The sequence below is a fragment of the Leopardus geoffroyi genome, chromosome D2 (genome assembly GCF_018350155.1).
Source record: "Leopardus geoffroyi isolate Oge1 chromosome D2, O.geoffroyi_Oge1_pat1.0, whole genome shotgun sequence".
In the NCBI taxonomy this organism is placed as follows: domain Eukaryota; kingdom Metazoa; phylum Chordata; class Mammalia; order Carnivora; family Felidae; genus Leopardus; species Leopardus geoffroyi.
In genome coordinates, this window is record NC_059334.1 from 43334390 (window position 1) to 43359969 (window position 25580).

The 25580-nt window shown below is 38.9% G+C and overlaps 1 protein-coding gene and 1 non-coding gene across 7 annotated transcripts in view; both read left to right on the forward strand.

Moving 5' to 3' along the window:
- Nucleotides 1–2539: 2539 nt before the first annotated feature.
- Nucleotides 2540–25580, forward strand: part of CCSER2 (coiled-coil serine rich protein 2) — a 197321-nt gene continuing 174280 nt past the window's right edge. For all 6 annotated transcript variants that reach the window (XM_045437892.1, XM_045437888.1, XM_045437890.1 and 3 more), the window contains exon 1: nucleotides 2540–2783. The gene's annotated coding sequence lies outside the window, so the exon portion shown is untranslated. The remainder of the gene's footprint in view (nucleotides 2784–25580) is intronic.
- Nucleotides 7088–7190, forward strand: LOC123577567. Its single transcript, XR_006701926.1, has one exon. It is a non-coding gene; the product is annotated as a U6 spliceosomal RNA (small nuclear RNA).

Consider the following 25580-nt stretch of genomic DNA (forward strand, 5'->3'; position numbering starts at 1 on the left):
CATTGACTGCTGCTATTACAGATTCCCCACAATACCAGACTAACCAGGGGCCAAAGAAAAAGCCAGTATCAGACAAAAGAACATGGTATGGTGTGGCTAAATCAGACATTGAAGCAAAGAATGTCCAAACATATGCTCTTCACCAGGGCCATGTCCTATCTGTAAGAAAAAAGGACAATGGAATAGAGACTATCCTCATCTCCAGAGAGAGAGAGAGAGAGAGAGAGAGAGAGAGGAAGACAGGAACTCACTTTCCTGCCAGAGTGCAGGAACCAGAGCAGAGGATCTGGCATGACGGGCCTGGTCTGGCTTCCTTTGACATCAAGATAAGGGAGCCCTGGGTTACCCTGGATGTGGAAGTTTCATTTATCAATTTTGTTATTGATACAGGAGCCACTTACTCTGTTCTTATTCAGCCCTCTGGCCCTACTTGTCTAACCATAAAATTGTTGGCATAGAAGGAGAAATTAAAACAAGCCACCAGACAATGCCTTTAACTTGTAAACATAGAAGTCAGTTACTCATGTTTTTCTAGTCCTTCCATCTTGTCCCACTTCATTACTTGGACAAGACTTGATGTATAAACTTACTTCTTACTAAAAAAGAGGATGGCCTGTTCTCTTTAACACATGGAGAATTAAAAAAATTAGAGAATTAAGTCCTCACTTTTGTAATGCAGCTTTTTCTGCCCCCAGTTCCTGTCCCAGTGCTTTAATAAAGCCACCATTTTGCACCGAAAACATCTCAGGATTACTTTCTTATCCAATTACTCTCAGACCCAAACATCAAATCACATCAAAATCAGCAAGGAAACGATGGAATTTAAAAATTCCCCCCCCCCCCTTTCCGCCAGAAATGATAGACTTCAATTTATAGTTTCAGGAAGCACATTAAACACTGCACAATATAAATATTAAATGTTTTTTTTTTTTTTACTTTCATTTATTTATTTTGAGAGAGAGAGAGCACGAGTGGGGAAGAGAAGAGAGAGGGAGAGAGAATCTCAAGCAGGCTCTGCACTGTCAGCACAGGGCCTGATGTGAGGCTCGATCCTACCAAGTGTGAGATCATGACCTGAGCTGAAATCAAGAGTTGGATGCTTAACTGACTGAGCCACTCAGGCGACCCTGCACAATATAGATAAAATGAAATCCATTGTAAGCCACATAATAATACAACTACAGAATGTTAAAATCAAAGTTATCTTAAAACATCCAGAGTGTATACTTTACCCAAAATAACAAGAAATCAATACAAAAATTATCAGCAGCAACAGCAAAAGCTAGAATACAGTAGAACATCAAACATTTAAGGGAGAAGAGGATTCTCATACTAAATTTTACCCCTAGCTTCATGTTAATTCAAGAATAAAATGCAATGTTTCATACTAAAAAAATTAATAGAATTTACCATTAGCAGACTTCACTAAAATAGCTTCTAAAGGATGTACCTCCAGAAAATGGAGTATAATCCCCAAGCAAATATGAAATGCAATAAATAATAAGAAAGAAAAATGGTAAACATGTAATTATAAAAAAAATGTTTACTGTATAAAACTAATGATAATGTCTAAGTCTGGAGGAAAAAAATCCAGAGCTAATTAAAATGTTGGACAGTTCTGACCATGAGAAAAAGTAGAGATGAAAGGAGTTACAGAACTTTAAGATACTTAAGGGATATATATTTATAGTTTTTCCCTAACTATGTATATTGTATTTTAAAAGCAATCAATAAACATTAGAATTCTCCTTAAATGTTATTTATTGCAGTCGAGCTGTTGGTAAGTGTTGGCCCACAAGGATTTCAGTGAGCTGCTAGTCTATTTGTCACATATGTGCAGCTTGCAGGACTTTAACACTCAGCCAGACCTCGGAGACCTCCAGGATATTCAAGGCAGGCCCAGCTGCTGAGAAAGAAAGGAAAGGAACAGGCCTGTGGGTGATGGGAATTCTAAGGCGGTTCCTGGCAAAAGGAACCCAGATTGCGCCATGGAGATGCCGCAAATCTCAGCACTTGGGGGTTGCCCCTTCCTTCCGCTCAGCCTCAGCAAGATCCCCTGTTTTGGTGTGGTAGGTTGGGTGTATGGTTCAGGCATGCGCCAGAGCATGGGAGGGCAGGGAATCGGGATGGACACAAATGCTGGAAGCGTCCACACCGCTGAAAGGTGGGAGCGGAGCCCATGTCAGTCCCAAAGCTCAGACTACTAACTTCTCATGGTCAGGAGGTGGAGTTGACAGGTCTGACCGCGGTCAAGCAGCAAATGTTAGTCCGAGGCCCCGGCTAAAGCGGTCAGCTGCAGGGCTGGCATCACGGGTTCAGTCTAGCGGACACCTGAGTCAGGGTGCAGAGAAGCAAGGTCAGTGGAGAGGGGCGGTCCCGAAGTGAAGGCGGAGCCTGGGGATTTCTGGCGCGGGGTGAAGGCGGGGCTAGGGGTGGGCTGAGGCCGGAGTCGGGCGGCGGGGGCGGATCTGAAGGCGGGGCCTGGCCCCGTGAGGCTCGCGCCTGCGCACGCGGGTCCCGGGGGGCGGGGCTGCGCGCGCGCGGTGCGCGGGCCCTGGAGGGCGGAGTCCAGGCGGGTGCCGGCCAAGGGAGGGGGCGCGGTGTCTCTCGAGTCAGGCGCTCCCTCAGGCCGCGGACGCGATGCTGGCTGCTGCAGGTTTGGCTGCGGGGCTGGCGGGTATGTGACGGGCGGTCCCTCGCCTCACCTGCGGTCCTTGGGCCCGTAGGTCACTGGGCGACCCGCAGCCGGGCCGCGGCCGGGGAGGCAGCGTGACCTCCGCACGGTGAGAGTCGGGGTCGGGCGGGAGCCGGGACCGGAGTCGGGGCGGGGCGGGCGTCCGCGACAGCCCTGGGCGAGGGGCGCGGCGGGTCTCGGGCCCAGGCACCTAGGGTGAGGCTGTGACGCTCTCAGGCCTCCCGCCCTCCCGGCATCGTCTCGAGTTCCCCGCAAGCCGCCTGAGGAGGGGCGAGCGTGGAGGCTAGAGGCCGGACGCCCCCCACCCCGCGGGCTGTGACAGGCGCGCAGGGGGCCTCAGGCGCTGGGGGTGCGCCTTTCTCTTAGGAGAAATCAGGGCGAGGCCAAGTTACCCAGTGATTTCAGAGCCAGGATGCTTGCGAGGGTTGACAGGGGGAAAGTACCCGGGTGCCCCGAATGACTGTTGGGGTTTTTTTTGTTGTTGTTGTTTGTTTTTTTAATTGCTGGGCCAAAACAAAGACACACCTTAAAACACATCCTTAGATCAAACTTTGATGGACCACACCATTGCCATGGGTTCAGATGCTGCTTCTCTCTCCTTTTGACATCTGCTGTTTTTATACATACATACATATACATATATATGTATATGTTTTTTATGTACCTATTTTTTTTTTTTTTATCAAAGTAAAAGGAAGAATGACTCCTTTGAGGTAGTCGTTAGTGGCTAAGCTTGAGTTTGAATTTCAATAATTGCAAATTCATCTTTGTAGGCTACCCAGCCAATTAGGCTTGCTGTTCCAGCACTAGGCCTTAGCCGTGTGGCAATTACTGATGCAGGGACTCTTCGTGGTCACAGATTGAAATGTGGATATTTCACTCTCATTGGTGAGCTGAATTGAGCTTCAGTCCTTTCAGAATAGCCATTTGAAAAAGCATTCCTTTTCTCTTTTTCTCCTGAGAATTAAAATATAATGGAACTAATTTTGCCAGTCACAAAAAAAAAAAAAAAAAATCCTCTTGTAGACTAAAGACTTTGGTGGGGACAGCTCTTTAACCAAAAGGAATTTAAGATACCCTCCTCCTGCACAAAACTTGGTTTTATCTGCAATCAGTATAAGATAAAGATTTAAACATTCTTGAATGTTTTGCCTGTACTTAGTCTTCTCAGACATTATTACGGTTTGCCTCTTGAGATTTATTAAAGCTCTTTAGTGTTATTTGGTTATTTTCTTTAGTATTCTCTTTAGGCAAAACACACACACTTTCTTAAGAACCTTTTAGCCATAATTCATATTCTTTTACTTCCGTGTAAAGAAACTTCATGGTAAGAAACCGCTAGAAGCCATCCTGAGAGCAGGCACTCTTCATTTAAAACAACAACCATTTATTCTATATTTCCATATCGAGACCTGCATTTTTTTGTTTGTTGCCAACTCAACTCCTTTGTATGCTAAATAGAAGGGGACTTTGATTCCCCGTGTGAAAGTCCGTCAGTGACTGTACATAATCTGTATTTGATAAAAGTCAAAGTCCTTTGAGATTTCTGATAACTTGTGAACGTTTCTAATTTCATTTCTGCCATTTTGCTCTCCTCTCCATACAGACACTACTTAAGAGTTCTCTGAAGATGACATCTTCCTTTGTGGTTTTACACTGTTCTCTCTATTGAGACTTCTTCTCTACTTAGTAAACAATTTGCTCTTCGAGATCTACCGAAAACATCACCTCTGAAAATGGTCCAGAAATCTTATCCCCCTTGTCTTGACTGATCCAGTACTACATCATGCATTCTTCGTTTAGCATCTGTCAGTTAGTAATGATTTGTTTATATGTCTGTCTCCATCAGACCTTTGGGTTCCTTCAATGCTAACATTTACTGTTATGTGGCACAGGTACTCAAAAACTATTTATTGATTACATTTTTGAGGAATGCTCTTGATCTTAAATGTAAGTTTAAGATAGGCAGACTTTGTGAACGATCTCTTTCAATATCAGAAAACATGGAAAAGATGAATGCATAAGGTACCTTTAAATTTCCATGAAGACAGTCAAAATTGTTGCTGATTGGGAATGAAATCCTAGTGATGACAGCAAAAAACCAATACATTTTATAATGCAAGACTAAAAAAGGCATGGCCAGTAAGGATTCCTGCTTCTTTGATTTTAAGAGTTTATTTTGAGGCAAAGTGATTTGCCCCAGGTCTTGCAGGTCGAAAGGGACAGAGCTGGGATACAATTCAAGCCTTTTGACTATTTGTGTATTTTACCTTTGCTCTCAGTTTCCTAATTATAAGTCTTAATAATTGTTCTACAATTTTGAGTGGAAGGTTTTGAGAGGCGTAGACATGTGTTAGTAAAGGGGGTCTATTAATAGAATGTTGAACTTGAAAGAATTAACGAATTATTAGGTTCAGCTTAAAAAATTTTACCCATTAAACAACTGATGCTCGAAAGGGCAAGTGTCTTATTTAGGTTGTTTAGAGTCACTGGGACCCCACATCTTCAGACCTCATGCTTGTGTATTTTTCATTCTTTCATGGTGCTTTAGGGGGAAAATGAGGAAGCTGCCAATTTTTCAGAAGGAGAACAAATCGGCTTATATTTTCTCCCTCCTTGAATGCTTAGCTGCCACTCTTAGAAACTTAGAGCCTTTGAGTGGTGAGAAACATGATAATTCATTTGGGGATAGAGGAGAAACCTAACCTTCACTACTCTGCTTGGCTGGATAGTTTTTAACCTCAGTGCTTGGGGCTCTCTCTCCAGATGCCCCATAACAAGTGGCTTCTGCTCACCATATGGAGATCCCTCATACAGTTACGTTTTGATGGTAAAATGAGATTTTAATATAATAAGGTTACAGATGGCTAATAGCATGGCTAAAATTACATGTGTGGCTAGTCTGTATGTGAGAAGAGCCTATCTGATTACTCGTCTATGTGATAGGTTTTTTGGGAAAAAAATTGATGCTTGTGGTTTTATGCTTCTGAAATGTGTACTTACTGTAGTGGGCCTGATCAATTCCAATAGGATTTTTATTTTACAAACAACTTAATGATGAAAAAAATAAAAAAAATAAACATTTATTTTTTATTTTTCACCGTATATATGTGATTTTATACTATAATCAAAGCGTAATGTTTAATATTGCTTTCATATTTAATGTTTTATTTTTGCTATAATTTTTGCACATTTAAATTTTACAATGTTGCAGTGAATTGAGTTACTTACTTATACTAGTTGGACATCCAAGTTATTTCTTGCTTTGCAAGTAAAACAGTTATCATATAGCTGTGCTATGTTTTGCTTCTTTCCTTTAGGCTAAAGACCCAGGAGGGGGAATTACAAGGTCAGAGGGTCTGAAAGTTTTTGTCACTTTTGGAAAATATTGCCGAATTTATTTCTGAAAGATTTATTTATTTATTATTTTTACTTTTTAAAAGTTTATTTATTTTGAGAGAGAGAGAAAGAAAGAGAGAAGATGGGGGAGAGGCAGAGAGAGAGGGAGAGAGAGAATCCCAAGCAGGCCCTACACTGTCAGCATGAAGCACTATCAGCATGGAGCCCAACATGGGGCTCGAACTCACAAACCCTGAGATAATGACCTGAGCCAAAGTCAGATGCTTAAGAGACTGAGCCACCCAAGTGCCATGAAAGGTTTTTTTTTTTTTTTTTTTTTAATTGATTTACATTGCCTCTTGCTGTTTAGTTGACCCGTTTTGTCATTCACTTATAGGTTTTTGTTTTAAAAGTTTTTTTTTTTTTAATAGGTGTAAAACTATCTACTGCCTAACATCTGTCTACTGCCTAACATAACTATTCACAATAGAAAAGCAAATGCAGTATTTTTCTGGTTTTACTTTCTCCTTTGTATGAATTGTTTGAATCGCTTCTCGGCCTTTTGGCTAAGGTCAAGTGTATGAATTGTTTGTCCTTTGCCCATAAGTTTATTGGAATCTTTTTACCGATTTTCATTATCACTTAACATCATAAATATGAATCTCCTAAAATGTTTCTGATCTGTTTTGTTATTATTATTGTGAATTTGGCAGTTTTTAAAATTATTATTATTTAAAAAAATTTTTTTTAACATTTATTTATTATAGAGAGACAGAGCAAGAGCATGGGAGGGGGAGACACAGAATCCGAAGCAGGCTCCAGGCTCTGAGCACAGAGCCCAATGTGGGGCTCAAACTCACAAATCGCGAGATCATGACCTGAGCTGAAATCGTATGCCCAACCGACTGAGCCACCCAGGCGTCCCAGCAGTTTTGAAAATTATTAAAAATCACTGACTTACAAAAAATTTTCGTGATTTCATCTTTTGATTGTGAAGTCTGAGAATGTCACTCCATCATCTGATGCACACTTGTATTTTCTTAAGCTTCTTGAGTTTGTTTTGTTACATGTGTATATCTTTAGAAAATTATAGAGAAGATTAGCATGGCCCCTGCGCAAGGATGACACGCAAATTCGTGAAGCGTTCCATATTTTTAAGGCCCTGTGCGTGAGGGCGACGTGCTCACCCTCTTGGAGTCAGAGAGAGCGAGAAGCTCGGAGGTTGCGCTGAACTTGTGGCTGGGTCCAGGCTGTCTGGGTCGACCACTTGTCTCACGGGGATGGATCTGCGATTGTTAATAAAGCATTTATGTTGTACGTAAAAAAAAAAAAAAAAAAAAAAGAAAATTATATATGCAGTTGAGATTGAATTTAGTTTATGCGGTTTAATGCTATAGAGAATCACATTCTTAAAAATCTCTAAGTGAGTTTCTATTGGTAAGTTGCAGCTTTTTTTTCTTCCTGAACTTGAATAGGAAACAAAACAAAGCTAGTTTTTTATTTTGTTTTGTTTTTTGTAAATGGGTACTTGTTTCTAAATAAGTTATAGTAAATTTTGACAAAGCAAAAATTTTAGGAAAGCGTATTTTGGTTAAATGAAGTTTCTGTTAGGTCATGGTTAACCAGAAGGTCATTTCTGATTTAACTCTTACTGTTTGTTAATCATTGTAAAATATATGAGAGTAAAACTTTGGTTATCTGCATCCTTTGGGGAGTGAGACATGCTAGATAGATGAGATATCCCAGGGTAATAGTTAACATTGGTTGAATGCTGGCTACTGTTGTGGTACTTGGCTTGGAGTTGCTTTCTTGATTCCCGTAACAACTGTAAGAGGTAGGTTCTTCATATCCTCACTTTGCAAATGAGGAAGCTTAGAGAGGTAAAGTGACCTGCCAAAGGTAACACAGCTAGTAAGTAGTGGAACTGGAGCTTAGTCTGTCTACTTTTAAAAGGGTGTGTTTGCGGGGCGCCTGGGTGGCGCAGTGGTTAAGCGTCCGACTTCAGCCAGGTCACGATCTCGCGGTCCGTGAGTTCCAGCCCCGCGTCAGGCTCTGGGCTGATGGCTCAGAGCCTGGAGCCTGTTTCCGATTTTGTGTCTCCCTCTCTCTCTGCCCCTCCCCCGTTCATGCTCTGTCTCTCTCTGTCCCAAAAATAAATAAACGTTGAAAAAAAAATAAATTAAAAAAAAAAAGGGTGTATTTGAGGAGCGTATTATCTTATTTTTTGTGCTAAGGATTCGAACTTTATCTTGTAGGCATTGGAATGATATTAGATATTTTAAAGTAAGGGGATGATAGGGTTTGTCTTTTAGGGAGTTGGCTGATGTGGCGGTGTGGAAATATATTGAATTGTGTTTCTGATAGGAAGTGGTTGCAATAGGTCATATGAGAAATAAAGCCTGAACTGCAAAGTGGATTTGGAGATCAGGGGATTTTATGGAAAGATACAGGACTTAGTAACTGATTTACAAGAGAGTAGGAAGCTGGAGTGTTGATTTGGAAGATATGCAGTAGGGTAATGACAGATGAATATGTGCTTCAAACACTTTGTCATATTTCTTTTATGGCATTAACTATGATGTATTTGCATCTAATCTAGTGACACATCTACCTCCCCCACTGGATTGTGTACTTTTCAAGGACAGGGACTGAGTAGAAGGCATGAACTAATACAGGATGAACTAATACAGGAAGAGGGCAGGAGACTGAAGTGGGGGTGGGAAACACCAAATCACCTAAATCCTAGAATGGATGGAGGAAGAGGAGCTCTAGAAAGTGACAACTGCCAGGGAGGAGCAGGGAGACCCATCAGTGCCAGATGGGGGAGGAGTGTTACGGAGAGGGAAGTATTAGCACAAAAGTAAATACAAAGTGCCACTTCTGGCTACAAACAATTCTGGTTGTTGTGTCCCACTGTGATATGCTGATGACCAGCGGTTATATAGAGCTAAGTTGTCTTTACTTTGCTACCCACTTTTTCCTTCCACACTTTCTCAGAGTATCCTATGGTCTCCTGCTTCTTTTAGCTTCTAACATCTGCCTGCTACTGGTGCTGATGCTGGGACATGACTCAGCCTATTGAGAGCAACCAATCCGAACCCTCCTTTCTTTTTAAGTCGATTGACAAATCAGTATGTTAGGTATAATATGTGACATTTCAGTTCTTCTCTGCTGAGTTGATTGCTTTTTTTGCATGCCCCCAGAGTTACTCCTCTGACTTTCAAGACTTCTAATTGGTTGTTTTGAGATTTGAAACCGTTGAGAAGCCAGAGGATTTTCTTTTCTTTTCTTTTTTCTTTTCTTTTCTTTTCTTTTCTTTTCTTTTCTTTTCTTTTCTTTTCTTTTCTTTTCTTTTTCTTTTTCTTTTTCTTTTTCTTTCTTTCTTTCTTATTGATAAATTGGTTTCCATACAACACCCAGTGCTCATCCTAACAAGTGCCCTCCTCAATACCCATTGCCTACTTTCCCCTCGAGAAGCCAGAGGATTATTATTTTTTTTATTTTTATTAAAAAAATTTTTTTAACATTTGTATGTTATTAATAGACAGACACAGAGCATGAGCAGGGGTAGAGAGAGGGGGAGACACAGAATCTGAAGTAGGCTCCAGGCTCTGAGCTGTCAGCACAGAGCTGACACGGGGCTCAACTCACTGCGAGATCATGACCTGAGCCAAAGTCGATCGCCCAACCAACTGAGCCACCCAGGCGCCCCAGAGAAGCCAGAGGATTCTTAAAGACTGGATTCATGAAAGCTGAAGTTTTTCACCTGTTTACTTTTCCATGTTGATCAGTTTGATCGTTGGACCATCTTTGAGGATTGTTGATCTTAAAAATGCTCCAGGATCATCATTCCAAATAATTAATAATCTTTGTTCTCTTTGTACTGTTTTATAGTTATCTAAGGTGTGGGGGCTTGTTTTAAATTTCCTTGGTCATTTCCTAACATTTCATATGATTGGTTTTCAAAGAGCCACTTAGGAAAGGAATTTGTACTTGATTTCTTCTGCTATTATTTGCTTCAAAGCATCCTTATTCTTAACTTGCTGCTTTTTTCTTCCCAGTTTTCATCTGGCTGGTTTTTATACTTGGTAAGTATGATGGGAAGGGGAAAAGAGAAAAAAAATGGCTAATTACTTTTCTCTTCCCTGCCTTACTTTAGTTGTTACTGCCCTCCTCTCCACAATCACTGTTTCCAACTGTCCAATTTGGCATGGCCTCCTGCCCTATATCTTCAGTTCTGTGTGTGGGGATGGGAAATGCAAGACAGCTCTTTAGCTAAGGAATGCTGGATGTCTCAGGGTTTTGGTCCTTCTGTAATGGTGATACCTTTGTAGCTTAGTAGATGCTTTTTATTCCCTGGCAATCTGCATCTCTGTAAAATACAAAAAATAAGTATAGGTCATGTTTCTTTGAATTAATTCTCATTCATTCCCTCTCTCTCTCTCCCTCTCCTCTTCTCTCTGTTTCTTTCTCTCCCTTCCCCCCTTCCTTCCTCCCCCATACCCTTCTCCCCACCATATCAAGATAACACAGTCTTTGATGACTGACCCCCTAGTGAATACACTAGGGACAACTAAGATAGGCAGACACCAGAAGGTACTTTGAATTGTTGTTGTCATCATATTAATGATATTTGGTTGCAGCCTGAGTGCTTTGGGGAAATTTGAGAGCTTTCACTGACCATTATGTCTTGGCAGACAGTGTTATGGTTGGCAGTTACACTTTTCTCTGACAACCATAGTTTAGAAAAGCAGGAACTATTCGTAACAGCTGTTTAAGCGTAGGATGGGTCTGGTGATACTTTGATCTGAGTTGATAGGCCAGGTTATAGGAAACATAGCCTGGTAATATTTCTTTACAGAGAGTGGGGAGGCAGAGATGGCCATTTTTTTTTTTCCTTATTCTTCCTTTTATTCTTATTTTAAATTTTTTTCTAGGGTTTATTTTCTTCATTTCATAGTCACTTTTGCAGTCAACATTTTTCCAAGACTTGAGAAGTTCCACAGTATAAATTTGCTCAACCCAGTCTTTGAGACCAGTCTAGATTTTCCTGATTCATGCCATCCATCCATTCAAGAAATATGCACTGAGCACTTGCTAATAATAGTGCAGTGAAGAAAACGCCTTTTCTGCCTTTGTACAACTTTCATTCTAATGACAAGATACAGAAAATAAACAAATGTATATGTAATATGTCAGCTATTATACTACTGTGGAGAAAAGCAAAGCAGAATAAGGCAGAGAGACCATGTAAGGAGGATGCTGCTGTTTTTTTTTTTTTTTTTTAATTAAAATTTTTTTTAATGTTTATTTATTTATTTGAGGGGGAGGTGAGCAGGGGAGATGGGGAGAGAGAATCCCAAGCAAGCTCCATACTGTTAGCACAGAGCCTGACATGGGGCTCGATCCCACAAACTGAGATCATGACCTAAGCTGAAATCAAGAGTGGGAGGCTTAACCGACTGAGCCATCAAGGCGCCCCAGGATGCTGCTATTTTATGTAAGATGGTTAGAGAAGGCTGCGGTGGTGAATGGTATTTGAGCAGAAACATGGAAGAAGTGAGATTGTGATGATCTAACTGTGCAGCTGTTAGGGGAGAGAGTAGTTGAGGAAGATGAAGCAAGTGCAGATGTCTCGTGTCTGAAGCATGCTTGTCTTGTTTGAGGAGTGGCAAGTAGATCAGTGGAGGCATTGGGGGGAATGATTGGTGAAAGATGAGGGAGGTGGGGGGCCTTGGAGGGTGCTGGGAGAGGTGTGCATGATAGATGATATATGGCCTGGTAGGCCAGTAGGACTTTGGCTTTTACTCTGAAGGTGGGAAGCATTTGAAGAGTTTTGACTTGTTTTAAATAGACCTCTCAACAGTTATGTAGAGAATGTCTGAGGGTGGGTATAATGAGATCATTCAGCAGGCTCCAGCAGCAATCCAGAGTGGGAGATGATAGCGATTTTAGGCAGGAATTGAGAGAAGTGCTTACAGTCTGTATACATTTTGAAATCAAAGCCAACAGAATTTGATGGTGGATTGGATGTGTCTGTTCATTGTTTTTTTCCTGACTAACTGGAAAAAATGGAGCTGCCATTTGCCAAGATGGTGAAGACTTCAGGAGAAGCAGATGGGAAATAGTTTAATTTTGGTTATGTTAAGTTAGCAATCCAAGTGGAAATACTGTCCAGACAAGGTATACATGAGTCTGCAGTTCAGGGCAGAGGTCTGGGCTGGAGATTAAAAATATTTATTTATTTATTTATTTATTTATTTATTTATTTATTTAGAGAGGGAGGGAGGGAGGGAAGAAGGGTGGGAGGCAGAGAGGGGCAGAGAGAGAGGGAGAAAGAGAATCCCAAGCAGGCCCCACACTGTCAATGCAGAGCCCTATGTGGGGCTTGAACCTGTGAACCACGAGACCATGACCTGAGCCAAAATCAAGAGTCAGACTCTTAACCGACTGAGCCACCCAGGAGCCCCTGGAGATAAAAATTTTAAGTCATGGACATGGAGGTAGTATTTAATACCCTGAGAACTGATTAAGATAATCTAGGGAGAGAGTGTGGCTGTAGAAGAAGCCCAAAGATTTTGCTTTAGGGTCCTGTAATGTTGACTCGGAAAGAGAAAGAGAGAGAAGGACAGCCAGAGCTAGCAAAGGAAACTAAGAAGCATTCCATGAGGAAGGAGGGGAATTAAGAGTGAATGGTATTCCTGAAGCCAAGTAAATGTTTTAAGGAGGGAGTAAGTGAACAGCTATGGCAGATCTTATTAGATCCAGGACAAGGATGTGACTGTTAGATTTAGCAATATGAAAATCATTGGTGACTGTAACAAGTTCTTGGTGGTCATGAAAACTTTATTGGAGTGAGTTTAAGAGAGAACTGTAGGAAGGGAGTTGGTTTCAAGGAGTTTGCTGTAAATTGAAGATGAGGAAAAACAGGGTGATAACTAGAGGGGATGTGGAGTCAAGGAATTGTTATTTCCTTAAAAGATGAGTGCTTTTCTAGTATATTTGTATAAATACAAAAATATTTATAGCTTATGGAATGACCTAATAGAGAAGAATTAAAGGAGCGATTTCTTTGAAAAATAAATTAATTCAATCCTCATCTGTGAACCCAGAGTCTATCATTATCATATATATGTCCTTATGTATTAACCTATTTCTTTCAAATTAAGACAGTGGCTAGTGGGGAGAGGTGTTAAAGAACATCCCCATACCTCCAATTTGTTGAATTTTTTATCAGTTCAAAACTGTAGTTTTTATATGTAACAAAATTTTTAATGGATTATTAGGAAATGGGTTAAATGGTCTTTTTTTATTTTTTATTATTTTTTTTTTTGCTAATCTTTTTTTGTTTGGTAACTTCTTCCTGTTTATTGTCCTCAGCAGTTTTGCACAGTGCTTGCCCTATGGTTCTAAATTTTGGTTTGGTAATCTCTGTTATAGTAGTTTTACTGTGAAATACCTTTTTAAAAAAGGGAAAAAATTAATTAAAAAAAAATTCTTAAGTACTTTTAAGGGAAAGATTTGATGGCCATTCTTTTTCCTTTTTTTCTAATGTACCTGACTGTACTTTTACTGTAATTGCTTCTGATTATTGAGTTGATGTTTGAGGTGAGTTTAGAAACTTAGGTTGGAAGCCCATATTACAGTTACATTATTTTATGTGCCTCTTTTTGTGGTTCATTTATGTTTGAGTAAGTAGTTGTCAATATTTAGTGCTGAAGCATTACCGCAGTTGCTTTTAAATCATCTTCATAGGTCTTCCTCCAGATTTTCTTCCATTAGCCGCTTATCCATACTACTGACTTTTGAGTTTCTGAAACACAGATCTGATCATGTTTTATTGTTGCTTTAAAAATCTTCTGGGCTTTCTGTTGTCTATGGAAGTTAGACACTTTTTTTTTTTTTTTTTTTCTTCTTTTGCTTCTTGCCCACCTCCTGCCTGTACCTGCATTCTGCTTTAGGGGATTTGGAGTGCTCCTTGCTAGGTTCTAATGCACATCTGATGTTTCTTACCACAGGATAATGGTCAAATTTGCTGTCAGTGTACAGAAGAAAGTCCTCCATGTGTTGTGGTCTTCATCTTTTATCATGGTTCCATGAATATGAGAAACTCTTTGACATCTCTGTGCTTTTGCACATAACCCCCCCCCCCCCCCCCGCCCCGAGAATGCCATGTAACTACTTAGCTACCTTGTTAAATCACTTCATCTTTTTAGAAACCCAAATAAAAGTCTCCTCTTCTAGGAAAACTTCTAGGCATATTTTCATCATGTCTGTTCTAACCCACCTTCATTATATTCTCTGTTACCTGTGTTCCTGTAACATTTTGCAGTTATTTTGTTTTAGTATTTGCTGTATTTTCCTCTGTTTGCTTTCATGGCTGGTCTCCCTTGCCTCACCATTAAACTTATAGTCACTCAAGAAATTTTTGTTGAATGAATGTTTGAGTAAAGCAAACGATTATTCAACATTCACCCACCTTTTTTTTAAGTTTATGTATTTTTGAGAGAGAGGGCATGTGCGTGCACAAGTGGGGGAGGGGCAGAGAGAGGGAGAGAGAGAGACTCCAAAGCAGGGTCCGCACTGCTAGCACAGAGCCCAATGTGGGGCTTGAACCCACAAACTGTGAGATCATGACCTGAGGCAAAGTTGGGCACTTAACTAACTCAGCCACACAGGCGTACACTTTTTAAACCATTGACCTACTTTTTAAAAAAATTTTTAACTAAAAATTTTAATATTTATTTATTTTGAGAGAGAGAGAGAGAACAAGTAGAGGAGGGGCAGAGAGAAGGAGAGACCCAATCCCAAGCAGGCTCCGCACGATCAGTGCAGAGCCCAATGAGGGGCGAACCCATAAACTGAGATCATGACCTGAGCTGAAATCAAGAGGTGGATGCTTAACTAACTGAACCACCCAGGTGCCCCTACCCTAAATGTATCTTAAACTCATTCTCTAGCCAGATTTTGACTTCTATGTTAGTATTTTCTGTAGCACCATCTTTGGTTTCTCTATAGTATCCTTAAGTCTCACTTTTGTATCTTATCATTACTGAGTTTTATTATAATTCAACAAACATTTTTTTGGTCACTTCCCGTGTATCTGATTTGTTAGTACTAGTGATGAGAGGCTGAATAAGGTAAGGTCTCAGTCCACGAATTATTGTGATATATGATGAGTATAGTAATAGTGGAATATCTAGGACACCTTGGGAGTTCTGTCTTTCATGTACTCCTTAATTCTTACTTTGGCTACTACTAACCTCTTTCAGGCCCTAGATAATTTTAGACTCTTTATTTAGTAGCTGTCTTGTCTTAACTCTCTTGTCATTCCAGTTCATCATGAATACTGCCAGCAGATTCGATTCGTTGTCTTTGAAAGAAGAAAAAAAGTACCAGTCTTTCTTTTTCCTGTTCATGGAATAAAATCCAAAATAGAATGCAATCTGGAATGCCAAGCGTTTGGACCAGACTTCCTTTCTTCTCTTGTGCTACATGAAGTGTTCATTATAGCAAAACTCTCTACATTCTGTTCCAAACACAGTTCATACTTTTCCTTTTTTGCCTTGCTTGTTTGAGCCATTCCACCACTGTAAAAACAGTGTTTTTACTCTTGGTTCCTCTACTTACTGAAATTGTATCTGTTCTTGGATGTAGTTCCCACTTGTTAAGTCTAGTGTGAACCTTTTTGATGATCATGCCCATATTTATAACACCCTCTCATCCTTTGCCTTCATGACACCACTCTTTTCTGTTTTTCTTAACCTATTCTTTCTCAGCTGTCTCTACTGACTCCTATCCCTAAATGTTCATTTCCCGGGGTTTCAATCTGACCTCTTTTTTCTTTATTCTGTTGTGCTTTCTTGGAACACATGTCATTTTTCATTATCTCTTTTGTGTTCATTTCCCCAGCCCTGTTTTTCTCTTGAACACTCCAGTCCTTAGGTTTGCTACTGAAAATGTCCACCTGATTGTCTAGCAGAAAACCTGAAAGTTACAACATCAAAAATTAAGTACATGTTTTTCTCCAGAACCTTGTGTTCACCTCATTTTCCTATCTTGGTTGATGATGCTGTCAGTCACTCAGTTACTCATATTATAAACCTGCGAATCATCCTGACTTTTGTTTTTCCATCCCTTATTTTCCATTAGCTGGCAAGTCCTGCTGTTGGAGCTTTTCCCTCTCCATTCCCTTTACTGTTTCCTTGGGCCAGGTTCTGATATCCTTGGTAACCACCGTAAAAGCCCCTTTAAAGTAAGTCTTCTGCTCAATCCTGAATATTGTATAGGAAATTCATGTTGGTTGTATCCTGTAGGAATGCCAATGGCAAAATAGTTTTAGGTCTGCCACTCTAGAATAGCACCCGAACCATGGACTAATCTTTGTGTATCCATTAAAGGTCAATTTCCTAAGTATTTCTATAAGATGATATTGTTAAGATATAATTTATGCTTTGTAAAATAAATTTTCTTAAGGATTAAGAATGTTATTTCTAAAGATAAAAGGGAAAGCAAGAAAAGATAGAGGGAGGCAGAGGTCTTGCTGCTGGGATAAGTGCCAGAAATGATCTTTTAGGATATTTTCTTAATGAACTAGAAGAGATTATAAATTTGAAAGTAACACTAGGTGCTTTGTGTCCAAATGCCAGTTAAAGAGCAGATAACTACAGAAGGAGCTTCAGACTATGAGTAGACAAAATTGAGAGCTTTAGTGTGGGGAATTGTAAGCTAATAGATTTGAATAGTACTTTGAAGAGATGTTTTTAACCATCAGTTCATAATCAGGTGAGACTCCTGATAGCATTATTGCATGTTCTGGCAGATACTGGCTTAATGTGCTGATGCTACAGAGGTGGTACCATGGTCACCACCTCTGTATCATCTAATATGTTTCATAAGCACAAGTCCTTTCATATTGAAGCATTATTTTCTGAATTCAGGTATAGTCAAAGAAGAGCTCTTCAGTTTTTTTTTTTTAATTTTTTCTTGGTTTTCTTTCTTTGATTTTAGATAGAATTTGTCTTGCTTGTAACATTTTAAAAAGTCAAATTAACAGAAGAAATTACTTTAAAACTTGAGTGGCTTATATACTGAATTAGTTAGCATATATTTCAGAATAATTGAATATGTACATATTGTGAATATTTTGCAAGATTATTGTGTACATTTTTTTGGCTTTTGCTGTTGCTGTATTGTTGATTTTTGTTAATTTTCCATAAATTTAAGGTTTATGAGGCTGGTACTAGATTCTCACTTGGAAATTACCTTGGAAAATGTATTTGAGCATTCTGTATTGTAGCGTTTTGAAGTTGAACATGGGGTGTGTATCATTTTGGCTTATAATGTTCTGCCTAGGAGTTCCTCTCTGGAGGAAAAAAGGAAAAAGGCTTCATAGAGAGTCCCCAAAGTAGACCAGAGTGGTATTTTGAGCTGAGGGAGTAGTGTGTACTCTGGTAAGGAGTCCTGAAAGATCATAGTATGGGAATGGATCCTTGGGTGGTTTGGTGTGAGTGGAAGGCAGGGTTTGTTGTGTAGTGGTAGGAGAGAGCAGCTGCAAAGAAACACTTGCTTACTATCTGTGTATCTATGGGCAGATTATGTGATTTCTCCAAGTTGGTTTTTGTTGTTGTTGTTGTTTGTTTTTTAATGCTGGTCGTGGAGTCCAACACAAGGTTCAATCCCAAGACCGTGATGATTACCGGAGCCGAAATCAAGAGTCGGATGCTTCACCAGCTGAGCCACCCAGGTGCCCCTCTCTAAGTTTCAATCTCCTTAAATATGCAGAATGAGAATAATAAAGATATCTGGGGCACCTCGGTGGCTCAGTCGGTTGAGTGTCCAACTTTGGCTCAGGTCATGATCTCCCAGTTTGTGAGTTCGAGCCCCACGTCAGGCTCTGTGCTGGTAGCTCGGAGCCTGGAGCCTGCTTCAGAGTCTGTGTCTTCCTCTCTCTCTGCCCCTCCCACCCATGCTCTGTCTTTCTTAAAAAATAAATAAATAAACATTAGAAAAAGAATAAAAGATCTAATTTAGGATTGTTGTAGGATTTAAATGAGGTAATGCAAATAAATACCTGGTACACAAGTTCTCAGTAGGTACCAGCTACTGTTGTTAGTACTGTCTTATGGCATTTGTTCTTTGGAGAGCCATTGAAAGATTTTATTTTTTTTAATTTTTTTTAAGTTTATTTAAGTAAACTCTATACCCAACATGGGGCTTGAACCCATGACTCTCCAAGATCAGGAGTCACATTCTCCTTTGACTGAGGCAGGCAGGTGCCTTTGAAGGATTTTAAACTGAAGAGTGACATAATCAGATTTATAATTTTGAATATTAAGTCTGGGAAAAGTATAAAGGATGCATTAAAGGGAAAAAGCTGAAGGTAGGGAATTAAGGAAACTTACGCTAGTAGAATACTGGCTAGCGATGGTAAGAATCTAGATTAAGAAATGTGGTGTTGGAGAAGACAGGATGGATTTGAGAATTATCAAAAATTGATGTGCATTATATTCTATGAGTTGGGAAAATCTAAAGGGAACTAGGAAAATAGCAAGGATGTAGACAGAGTACTCAGCTGAGTAGGATATATTGTATTCTCTCATTCGTTAATGGGAGAGGGCAGAAGAGGATGGTTAGAGGCACATATTCACCATTGCCAAGGGTCTAATGGCTGAGCTGGGCTGCCTACCATTCTTCACATTGGACTGGAGCATTTGGGCATCTCTAGATGAGTCCAGAGCAGTGACTTGGGCAGCACATAGGGATAATGTGCCAAGTATCAGGAAGCTCTCATGAGTGCAGGAGAGACATGACACAAGCACAAATAGACCTAAACGGTACCAGGCTTGAAACAGAGGAAGAGCTAATTCCTAAGGGACTAGAAAGACAAACTGACAGTTTTATTTTTATTTTTTATTTTTCCAGTATATGAAGTTTATTGTCAAATTGGTTTCCATACAACACCCAGTGTTCATCCCAAAAGGTGCCCTCCTCAATACCCATTACCCACCCTCCTCTCCCTCCCCCCTCCCCCAAACTGACAGTTTAAATTGTATTTGGATTTGAATCTCTGAGTGCTAAAAGATCAAGCCCTCCAGGACTCACCTAAGTTTTGTTGGTTTTACAAGCTCAGAAGTATTTTTTTTTTTAATGTTTGTTTATTTTTGAGAGGGAACACAAGCAAGGGAGGGCAGAGAGAAAGGAGCTATCAGTGCAGAGCCTGACACGGGGCTTGAACTCACAAGCTGAGTTCATAAAGGTATTTTAGCATTTGATAATTGGGACATTTTGAAATGTTAACATACAGTCCGGGTGCTTGGGTGGCTCAGTGGGTTAAGCGTCCAATTTCAGCTCAGGTCATGATCTCACAGTTTGTGAGTTTGAGCCCCACATTGGGCTCTCTGCTGTCAACATGGAACCTGATTCGGATCCTCTGTCCCTCTGTCTCTCTGCCCCTCCTCTGCTGGTTCTCTCTTTCTGTGTCTCTCAAAAAAATAAACTGAAAAAAAAAAAAAAAAGAAATGTTAACATACAGTCATTTTGCTAAAAGATGCATATCTGCTTTATGATTTTGTTTTTGGAACACTTTATGTATATTATCATTTAATCATATATTCTTTGGCAAGTTTAATTGTAGCATTTGAAAAACTCCCTTTTACAGTAAAATGATTAGTTTTCAATTTGTTTATTAAGTTGAATATTCTTACCTTACATAATTTTACTTAAAGATTATGATAATAGAGAACAAAGTTCTGTCTAGAATATTATGACGTGTATTTTGTTGTCAGTGAAGTGTTCCTGCATTGATTGACCAGTAGCTAGTATAGCTAAAATATAAATGTACTTTGATTTTAAGGTGTGGTTGATACTTAGGCCTCAGCCTACAATACTTTTTTCCTTTTGTTAATCATATTTTATGAAATTATAATTGTGTTATTGAAGTAGACAAGATTTGGGGATTGTGCGTACTGTTATTGGCATTTTCAGTTTTTTTTTTTTTTAAGTGTGATGCCAATTTTATTTTTTTATTTTTATTTCTTTTATAAATTTATTTTTTTTTAATTCAAGTTAGTTAACATACAGTGTAGTATTGGTTTCAGGAGTAGGCATTTTCAGTTTTTTATCAGCAATACCCAGATATTATGTCTCCTTTGCTGTGGAACTAGAGTAAGACTCTTTCTACGTGCTGCTGTGTCCAAGGCAAAGAAAGAAAATACCTTCTAGTAAAACTGCAGTTATACATATTTAGATTTTTCAGTAACTTTCATTTCTTCACTTAGTAGCTTTCATTGAGTGTTTTTTCTGCACATTAAAGTAGAATACGTGTGGATATGGTCTTTAAAATGATGTGATAATTGCTATACCCAGAGATGTATGGGAGCATACAGGAGGAGCACTTAACCAAGGCAGGTGTCACATGAACATGCTGATTCTATGGTGAGCTTTATTGCTATATACTACATGAGAATAGAAATACAAAACTAAAGAGTTGTCATTCCAGTAGTACATTCCAGAGAGATATAGACATTGTAGGCCATGGGAGATGGCAAATTGCAGTAAGCCTGTTGTTATAGCCCTCACTTCTTGTCATGCTCTCTCCTTGTGGAGCTGTTGTGTATGCTTCTTGTCTCCCTGATGGGGACACTATTCTTGGTAATGGAAAAGTCTAGATGGCTGGTTTTGGGGGAAATATATATAAAATAGGTTGAAAAGAACTAGAATTCTTTAGCATGAATAAGATAAGTATAGTATTGACTGCTTACATTTTTTTAATTTGGAAATACTTTCATACTCACAGGAAGTTTGCAAGAATGAGAATAGTACAAAGATTATCCAAATAATCTTTATCCAGATTCACCTATTATCAAAATTTTGTGCTATTTATTATTTCTTCTCTTGCATATATACATATGTACGTATACCTCTGTGTACATATATATGATCTCTTGTACACACACACACTGCACACACCAAGCATTTGAGAATAAGTTGCATATGTCATGACACTTTCCCCTGAGTACATCCACATGTATTTCCTAAGAATAGGGCTTAAAAAAAACAAAAAACAAAAAACAAAAAACTAACCACTGTACAATTATGGACTTCACTAAATTTAACATTGATAAATAATCTTCCATTTGTATTCCAATTTTTTTTTTCATTGGCCAAGTCTCCTTTATAGTATTTCTCCCCTTACACAAACTGCTTTTTAAAGAGCAGAGAATGGAGAATGAATGATTTTTGGTAGAAATTTTTTTCTTTAAGGATCTAAAGAAAATCATAGAAACTTAAAGTTTAATTTCCCTTTTACTCCAAATCCGTCTCTCCCCCAGTTTTTCCATTTCAGAAAATGGTGGCACCATTTAATTAGTTGTTCAGGCTGGAAAACTGAGAGTCATCCTTGATTTCTCTCTTTCCCTTTTTCCTCATTCCTTGCATTTAATCTGTCACCCAAGTGCTATAGCTCCTGTTTCCCCCTGCCTACATCTTGAACTCTTCTCCTCCTTTCTATCCATCTACTTCACCCTGCCCAGTGTGTCATCATTTCTCAACGGGGCTCCTTCCTACCTACCTTCTTAACTAATTTCCCTGCTTTTGTGTTTTCTCCCTTCCAATTCATTCTCCACAAAGCAGCCAGAATGATTTTTTAGGAATGAAAATCAGATCATGTCATTTTCTTCATAACCTTCTGTGGCTTTCCATTGTGCCAGAGCACTCTTTGTCTAAATAGCTCTTCTTTCTTTAGGTTATAACTTAAATATTCTTCCTCTGAGATGCTTACCTTGATGCCCAGTCTTCTGTTTTTGTTGTTTTCCTTCACAGGACTTTGATTTGTAGTTACTTGTTTGCCTGTTTTGTTGTTTGTTGTTACTAGACTGTAATTGCAGAAACCATAGGGGCCATGTCTGTTTTGTCAACTTTTGTATACTTAGCACCTAGTGCATTTCTGGGAACATGGCAGGAGATTAAATATTTAAACATGCTTAGTGAAAGGAAACAAAGAGGTTATGTACTCCTATTGCTCATCCAGTGTAAGAGTCTGCACTCTCTGGCAAGTATTATTCAGCTTGTTTTTGAATGATTTCAGATGCACTGCTTAGTGTTTTATGTGGTAGTCCATTACCTTGTTCAGTAATTCTGATAGTTTGAAAGATGTTCTTTACTTTGAGCTGAAAACTGTCTTTCTGTTATTTTTGCCCTTTGATCCTCATTCTGCCCCTCTCTGACACCTTAAACTATTTGACAGTAATAATCATATATTCTGTTGGTTAGGCTAAAACATTTGTAAATGCTTTACTTTTCATTATGTAATATGGTTCTTCACCCTTACCCTCTCTGTAAAAATCCCATTTTGTCAGGGTAACTCTTTTTTTTTTTTTTTTTAATTTTTTTTTCAACATTTATTTATTTTTGGGACAGAGAGAGACAGAGCATGAACGGGGGAGGGGCAGAGAGAGAGGGAGACACAGAATCGGAAAACAGGCTCCAGGCTCTGAGCCATCAGCCCAGAGCCTGACGCGGGGCTCGAACTCAACGACCGCGAGATCGTGACCTGGCTGAAGTCCGACGCTTAACCGACTGCGCCACCCAGGCGCCCCATGGTAACTCTTAAAGTGGTATATTGAAGAATAAAGATGTTCATGATCTTTGGTCTCGTAATTTGTGGTTAAATGATTTAAGCGTATTAACTCAATGTAATATATTGTAGCCATCAAAATAATAAATGTAACATTTCTATAGAAATGTGGGAAATGCTTGTAAAATAATTAACAAAGTAGAATGTTAAATTGTATCTAGTTATTATAGCCAACTGAGTAGCTTATAGCTAGTTTGATAAGGGGTAAATGTAATGCTTACGACTGTTATCATTCCAGTGAGAGGTAAGGGAGACTTTAATAGTCTGCATTAATTCTTCTTGATTTAGATACTGTCTTTCTTTTATTGTAGTCTAGAATTACTTGTTTCGTGGCCTTACCTCACTGTTAACCCATTTGAACTCATCAGCTAAAATTGCTCAAGCTAAACCATGGAGCAAAATTTGTTTCCTTGAGATGTAAACACATTTGAATTTTTCACGATGACGTATCAAATTGGGTTAGAGACTGAGATGTACTGAATGACTGAGGGATTGTTCAGGGCGTTCTTTGCTATCTAAATTATTTCTTGAAGGTACTGTGGACTGCTGGTATATTATTTGAATATTCTGTCCCAATACTATAATGTTATTGTCCTGAAATAGGCTAATATTTTAATAGTATTTTTAATCAAAACTAATAATTAAGTTGTAATTATAACTACCATTTAGACAGTTAGTTTTGAGAAAAAGCTTACTTAATATGTGATGGTAGCATATTTAAAAGCAAACTTAAAAATTCATACTTTATTTTTACAGAAAAACGTCTTTAGAACTGAATTATTTAATAATGTCCAAATTTACAGATGTTTATTTAGTATTCGGAAGGCTTTTTTTTTCTTGTAAAAACATCATTTTTTGTTAACCTAAAAGAATTGAAAACAACACCATTGGATATTAGTAAGTAAATCTAGAAAAAAAATTGATGAAAATTATTGTTCTAATTGATATGTGAAGAAAATCAGGTTTTATTAGATGAACATTAACGAGATAGGAGGACACTTAGAATGAGAGTAGGTTTCTTTCTTGTTGTTTGTGTCTAGTTATTTGTTGTAAGTGGTTGTTGAGTGAATTCTGAAAGAATTGCTGGGCCCATCCTGTGACAGAAGAGCTGGCTTTGTAGCCAGCAAACTCTGTGAATGGCAATTGTCTTAAGTTCTCTGGACTCAGTTTCCTATATGAGCTGTGATTTCCCAATTCTAAAACTCTGGTTTATTGAAGTATACTGTATGACAGAGTGGCATTTTCAAGGGTATAGAAGTTATTAGCACTTTTATTTATTCCATCTAATTTCACTTCAAAGTATTTTTTTGCTAAGAAGTTATTTTTATCTCATTTTTTTTTTTATGTCCCTTTTGTATTTTCCATGTGGAGAGAGTATCTAATAAGTTTGTGTGGAAAGGTTTCAATTTTTTAAAAGGTGTAAGAGGAGACTCTGTTGTTCTAATGAGCTGGGTCATTTTTAGCCAACACTCCTTCTAATAATAAATAACCATGACAGGCAAAATTTATTTATTTATTATCTTTTTTTTACGTTTTTATTTTTTTAACTTCTTAAGGTTTTTATTTTAATTCCAGTTAACATACAGTGTTATATTAATTTCAGGTGTACAGTGTAGTGATTCACCACTTACATACATCACCATCTACTCATCAGGACAAGGGCACTCTTTAATCTCCATCACCTATTTAACCCATGCCCCCCACCTACCTCCCCTCTGGTAACCATCAGTTTGTTCTCTATAATTAAGAGTCAGTTTCTCTCTTTTTTTCTTTTTAATTTAAATTTTAATTAGTTAATATGTAGTGCAATATGGGTTTCAGAAGTAGAATTCAGTGAGTCAGCACTTGCATGCAACATCGTGTACTCATCGCAAGTATCCTCTTTAATACCCATCACCCATCTAGCCCATCTCCCACCCACAGGCCTCCATCAACTCTTAGTTTGTTCTCTATTAACTGTCTCTTGTGGTTTGTTTCCCTTTCTCCTCTTCCCCCACGCCTTCCCTTATGCTCATCTGTTTTGTTTCTCAAATTCCACATATGAGTGAAATCATATGATATTTGTCTTTCTCTAATTGACTTATTTTGCTTAGCATAATACATTCTGGCACCACCCTGTTGTTGCAAATGGCAGAATTTCACTCTTTTTGATGGCTGAGTAATATTCCATTGTATATGTCTTCTTTATCCATTCATCAGTTAATGGACATTTGGGCTCTCTCCATAGTTTTGCTATTGTTGATAATGCTGCTATAAACATTGAGGTGCATGTGCCCCTTTGAATCTGTATTTTTGTATTCTTTGGGTAAATACCTAGTAGTGCAATTGGTGTGTTGTAGGGTAGTTCTATTTTTAGTTTTTTGAGGAACCTCCGTATTATTCCTCCAGAGTGGCCGTACCACTTTGCATTCCCACCACCAGTGCTTGCCAAAGGGATTCACCTTTCTCCATATCCTCACCAACACCTGTTGTTTCTTGTGTTGTTAATTTTAGCCATTTCAGTTGGTGTAAGGTGGTATTTCATCATGTTTTTTTCTTTAATGTATTTTATTTTATTTTTAAATATTTATTTTTGAGAGAGAGAGTGAGGAGGGGATGTGCAGAGAGAGAGGGGGACAGAGGATCTGAAGTGGGCTGTGCAGCTGACAGCAGAGAGCGTGATGCAGGGCTCAAACTCATGAACCGTGAGATCATGACCTGAGCTGAAGTCAGACACTCAACTAACTGAGCCACCCAGGCACCCCTCATCATGGTTTTGATTTGTATTTCCCTGATATGAGTTGTTGAGCATCTTTTCATGTGTCTGTTAGCCATCTGGATGTCTTTGGATGTCTATTCATGTCTTTTGCCCATTTCTTAATTGGGTTGTTTGCGTTTTTTTGAGTGTTGAATTTGTAAGTTCTTTACGGA